Raw genomic sequence first — 5,371 nt, forward strand, 5'->3', positions numbered from 1 at the left:
AACGCTCTCGCTGGTGTCGGAAAACGCCTCGTCCCTTCCTTACAGCACCGCTGCCGGGAGATAACCCCGTGAGGCTGCGGGACAAGGGCGCGCCGTAATCGGCATCTACGCTCACGGATCCGCCGCCACAGCTCCAGCCCTGGCGCTGCTGCTGCTGCTGCTGCTGCTGCTGCGCATCTCGCTCGCTTGGCCGATAAAGCTGAAAGTGAAGCGTAAAACTTTGAAGAGTAAAATGAAAAAGAAAGAACGAATCTCAGCAATTCATTTTACGTAAACATACGCGCACCTTTTTAGCATACGTACAACGAGAAGGCTTATACCATAAAAAAATTTGATTTTCCTTTTGCGTTAATTGAAATTGCGTAGCTGTGAATTCATGCCGTTAAATTATCTACCTCCAAACTACACAGCTATCGTTTGACCAGGGGTTTTGCGTGCGTTACGTGACTAGGAGCGGCGCCGAGACCGATGCTACCGAACGGCCGGGGAAAGGCGCCGTCGAAAGCGAGACAGAAATAAAGGACTTCAGAGCACTCTGCCAAAAGATCGGGAAAAAAACCCGTAACGTTCAGTTGCCTCTCTTTTGAAACGTTTAGAGCAACTACCCAACTGCTTAAGCACACCTAATAAATTATACGCTACAGCTATTTGGCAGTTGCAGTTTAAACAACGCAAGTCAGTTTGGAAATCAGACAATTTTAACTTTCTTTTTAAAATCTCATTTACGATAGAAAAATCAGTGAGATAAGAGATCTCCCGTACGGTTTTACTTTTTTTTGAGGGGGGAGGGAGGGGAGGGCAGGCGGTGGGGAATATCAAATCCCCGGTGCTGCAATACATCAGGCTACCAAAAAGGACTGGCAGGTTTGCTAACGCTGTCGGCCGTACCCGAGCGTGCGGAGGAACGCGTCTTTACGATCTCTCGACCGTTACACCCGAGAACCAAAGATCAGCCGTACGTCGACTATCGGAAGACGTGCTGCGCTTGGGTCTGTGCAAGGAAATCGGCTTACCCCCCTTTTTTTTTTTTCCCAGAGAGAGCGAAAAGTCTCCTTGCGGATGACTTCTACTGCCGAGCACGTCATCTCCGAAGATCCATTCTGATGGGAAGTTCGTAAAAGGCGACTCCTTTGAACGAGAAACATTTCCATTCTGGAAAATCTCTTTCCAGCCAAAGTCAAAATTACGCGCTGCAGGTTAAGGAAAAAGGACGCGATAGAAGCAGTAACTCACCAAAACCACGTCAGGACTCTCTGTCGCTAGTTACGAGGCTGCTACCGCTTCTCGGGAAAGCCTGGAAAACGCACCGAAGCGACGCCGATTTGTCCCGTGTTGTCCACGCCGCTTCTTTGACCTTGATTGCTTTTAGCACAGGTGCTAGCATCGCAGTAAGCTGTTCGAGTGCTCCTGTAAGGCATTTTAAACACTGACTGACTGACAAAGCATAAAGCTTTTATCGTGAAAACAAAGCCTGTTTCTCCCGAACGTCCCAACTCTTACAAACGGTTCCTTTCCTCTCCTAGTCCAACGTTATTTTCACAGCACCCTTTCCTAGCAAGCGCACAGAAACAGAAGACCGTGCTTGCAGGAAGAGAAAACAGACGGAGGGAAGCAAGCTTTGCATAGGCGTACCACGCTCCAGAACAGACCTCCTTTATTTTTAGTATTTGCGTTAAAATATTTCACGTTAAAAAAATCACATAGAAGGAGAGTTGCCACGTTCTTCGTGTTAACTGTAAAGTCCGTGCTACGAGCACCTTAGGAAAAACGCAGACACATATCACAGGCCTACCTTGTACTTGCAGACCACTACGGATCCTTTCCATCTGTCTCGTACTTTCACGGCAGTTGACGTTCTGCTGAGAGGAAAGGAAAAAAAAAAAACAAACAACGTTTAGCACGAAGCTTCCTTTGCTGCGAAGAGAACAACCGAGTGGAGGAGAAAGTCTTTTGCACCACCTTTGGTGCAGTTGTTGAGACAGGCCACTAGAGCTTCTGCACGTTTGAGACAACCGTGCCTTTTTTTTGGCTCATCGGCAGCTTTAGTTTCGCTAGAACTCACTTTCCTAGAGACGCGCAGGTGACGGGCACAGGTACCTACGTACGTTTTCTCGAGCCTAAGCAGAGCCGCGATTTCCTCACCCGATCCGTCCCAAGGGGAGTATTTTTGTTAAAGAGCACGGCAACCCGTCCGTCCTCGCAAACTCGCTGCGAAAGAGGAATCCTTTTTTCCAGGCCGTTTCTCCAAACAGTCGAGGTCTTTGAAAACCGCAGTTGCTTTCAAACGAGCCACTTGGAGCACGTTGCCAAACAACGCTCGGCAGTAAGACTTTGACGTGCTTGACGCACACAAATCTGGGGTAACTCGCTACTTGCTTCCTGTCGTCGTTGTTCTTCCTTCAGAAATTCTACTCGTAGCCAAGTTATTCGCTACCGGTTCAAGCGTTTACCTTCCAGCTATTACCAGCGCGTTTACACAGGCGAGGAACTAAATCGCTCTTCTAAAACTACCCGAGTGAAAATTACAGCCGCGAAAGAGGAGTGACAGAGAAGGAAAGGAGGGGCCAGGCAGCAAGAGAGCTCTGCAGGCTGCCACCAGTCAACGTCGCGCTCAAAAAAAAAAAAAAACAACCAAAAAAACCCCCCAAAAACCCCCAAAACACACAAACACAAAAAAACCCCACAAAAACCAACAACAAAACAGAACCTTGACGTTGTAGCTTTTTTTTCTTTTGGAGCTCGTCCCTGTCTCAGCTGATCGTCTCGTCAGAGCACGAAGTGCAGATGATCCGTATCCCGATGACATCTGCACGCGATGAACACGTGTTCAGAAATAGTCCAGATCTGTAAGACTGGTGTCATTTGCGTGGTTTTAATAATCGTAACTCCGCTTTATCGACCGATGCATTTGTGAGGAAACTAAGTAGCTTTTAAACGTAGCCTCTCCTTGGGGAGAAAAACGCGTTAGGGAGTGGAAAAAAGGATGATTCAGAGCTCCCAACCGTGACGGAGCAGCGGGGAAATTCACGAAAGCGAAGACCAACAGCAGCAACGTGAAGCGACATTTGGCTTTAATTCTGATCACGTACTTAAGCGGCTCTCCAAGTCTATGCCTCGAGCCTATGAACAACTAGCCCTTTTTTGGAAGGACCAACTTTTGTTGGAAGACTCCACTGAACAGAGCGTGGATTGAGCCACAGGACAACGTGCCGTCAACACTCTCAGGAAAAAAAAATCAAGTAAAAATCAAGTTGAAATATCAGCTTCCGTCGTGTCTCATTCATTACGTTTCTAGTGGTACCTGGGTGCTCCAAAATTCACTCTCCTGACACCACGTAGTACTACAAATTGAGTTACGCCTATAAAAATAAAAGGCTATTTCCAACCTGCCCATAAAATCAGTATGAACAAAGAAACACTTGACCCTAAAGAAGGTCACAGGCAGCTCTTAATTTTTCGTAGATGAAAGCTCATTCTTTTCCCTGAAAGGAAAACGCTCGTAACTACCCAGGGACCGATTCGGGAACGAGGCACGCACGCTCTGTTCACGGCAACTGTTCGTCAGCTTTTCTGCACCGGCAGCAAATTTGCCTTTTCCCTGGGTTTGACGCGGAGCACCTGCAGCGTCCTTGAACGCGCCAATGTTTCTCCCCGCTCCCCCGGCCCCCCACGTGCCATTACCTGAGCAGCAAGCGGCGTCAACCGCGCAGGATTTTCTTCACGTGACGCAGAAGGCGACGCTGGGAAAAGAGGACGCACAAAATGAACCTGTTTGTCACACCCAGCCAACGGTGAAAACCCAGGGAAGGATTCTGCCGTGCGGGGCCGGGCCGTGCACCCCGGGAGCTCCAGCCGGCCGGTTTCGCTCCCCTTTGCCGGGTACCGGGGAGACACCGCCGCCTCGTGCTGCCGCCTGCCCCCCGGGGAGAGCCGGGGGACCCCCACCTCACTTCAGCCCTCGGGAACGGGTCCGGGAGAGACCCTCCACGCAGAGAGAGCGGATCCACGCGTGGCGTGGATTTAATCCCCGAGGGAAGAGGCCGGGCTCCCCGCTGGCAGAAGGACAACTCGCCTCCCTGCCGCTCGGAGCGCCTCGCCGGGGACAGCCCTGCCTGCGCCTGGCTGCTCTTCAGCCGTGCTGGGAGTGCAGTCTGGCCGACGGATGCTCCGGCAAACAGACACTGCAGCGAATCGCAGCTCCCGCTCGTTACAGCTGCCGGTAATTTTGCCTCTGGCTAAGGCATGCCCCAGACAGCGGACACCCCGTCTCGTTCCAGCTCCTGCTTGCTACGGTTCTGGCTAATCGAAGCTCCAGCTCCGCACCGTTGATTTCAGCTCCTTCTCCTTACGAGCTCCAGCTATTTGCAACAGCCTGGGCTTTTGACAAGGTCGTAAACCAATCGCCGTCAAAACTCGGCTGTTAGGATTAAATATCATAGTTGGACATTGTATAAGCATTAATGAGTTTGTACGACTAATTAGTTAATAACTATTCTAAGCAGTCGACAAGCAAGAGCTGGACTCGAAGAGGGCGTGCGGGGTCTGAAAAGCAGAGACCACCTCTTCCCCCCAGAGACCACCGCAGACGTTGAGTTGGGCCTGGTGCGTGCCGGCCTCCCGCACTTCGGGGTCCAGCAGGACCAGACCCCCACCCCCGGGGAGGGTCCACGCACCCTGCCCACCCCCTGCTTTCCCCCGCAGCCCCCAACGCCCTCCCACCCCCCCGCACAAACGGCCAAACCGGCTTCTGCTTTGGGCCCCCAAACCAGCTCACTTAGCGCCCATTTCTGAGCCCAAAACCCCAGCTGCTGCGCCTCTTCTCAAGTCCCAAAGGTGCCCCCGGGGAGGGCAAGCGCTTGCGTGATGCTTCGGGCAGAAACGGGGCTGAAAGGTCCGATCCCGGTGCCGGGGGAGCAGAGGCGAGCTGGCTGGGACCAGCTTTTGCTCCTGGAACAACCCCAAGTCCCTGCTCCGAGGTCTTCCCCTTGGGGCCCTGGGGTGGACCTGTCCCTCCCCTTCAAATGCCGCAGGAGTTTCGGGGGCAGAAGGCCGTTTCTAAGCCCTCTCTCCAGCAGCTCCTCCCTCGACTCGGCCCGCGAGGCCCCCAGTCTGCCTGCAAGGAGGGCTGGGGGGTCCCCAGCCCCACGGGGCGACAGCAGGGACTCGCAGGGAGGGTCTGTTTGCACACAGCGCCCCTTCCTTCCTTCCTTCCTTCCTTCCTTCCGCCCGCCCGCCCGCGCCCCCTCCCCGGCCCCACTGCGCGGCCCCCCTAGGGCACGCAGCCGCCCCCCCCCCCCCCCCAACTCCCCACTCCCCAGATGCTCACAGCCCCTCCCCCGCCTAGAGCCCCCCCAGCCCCCGTCCCCGGAGC

The 5,371-nt window shown here is 53.3% G+C and overlaps 1 long non-coding RNA gene across 1 annotated transcript; it reads right to left on the bottom strand.

Annotated features, from left to right (window-relative positions):
- Positions 1 to 328: 328 nt before the first annotated feature.
- On the bottom strand, positions 329 to 3,157 carry LOC142083298 (uncharacterized). Its single transcript, XR_012674010.1, has 3 exons — positions 1,234 to 3,157; positions 889 to 1,128; positions 329 to 535 (listed from the first exon to the last, which is right to left on the bottom strand). It is a non-coding gene; the product is annotated as an uncharacterized LOC142083298 (long non-coding RNA).
- Positions 3,158 to 5,371: the final 2,214 nt, after the last annotated feature.

The sequence above is a fragment of the Calonectris borealis genome, chromosome 5 (genome assembly GCF_964195595.1).
Source record: "Calonectris borealis chromosome 5, bCalBor7.hap1.2, whole genome shotgun sequence".
In the NCBI taxonomy this organism is placed as follows: Eukaryota; Metazoa; Chordata; class Aves; order Procellariiformes; family Procellariidae; genus Calonectris; species Calonectris borealis.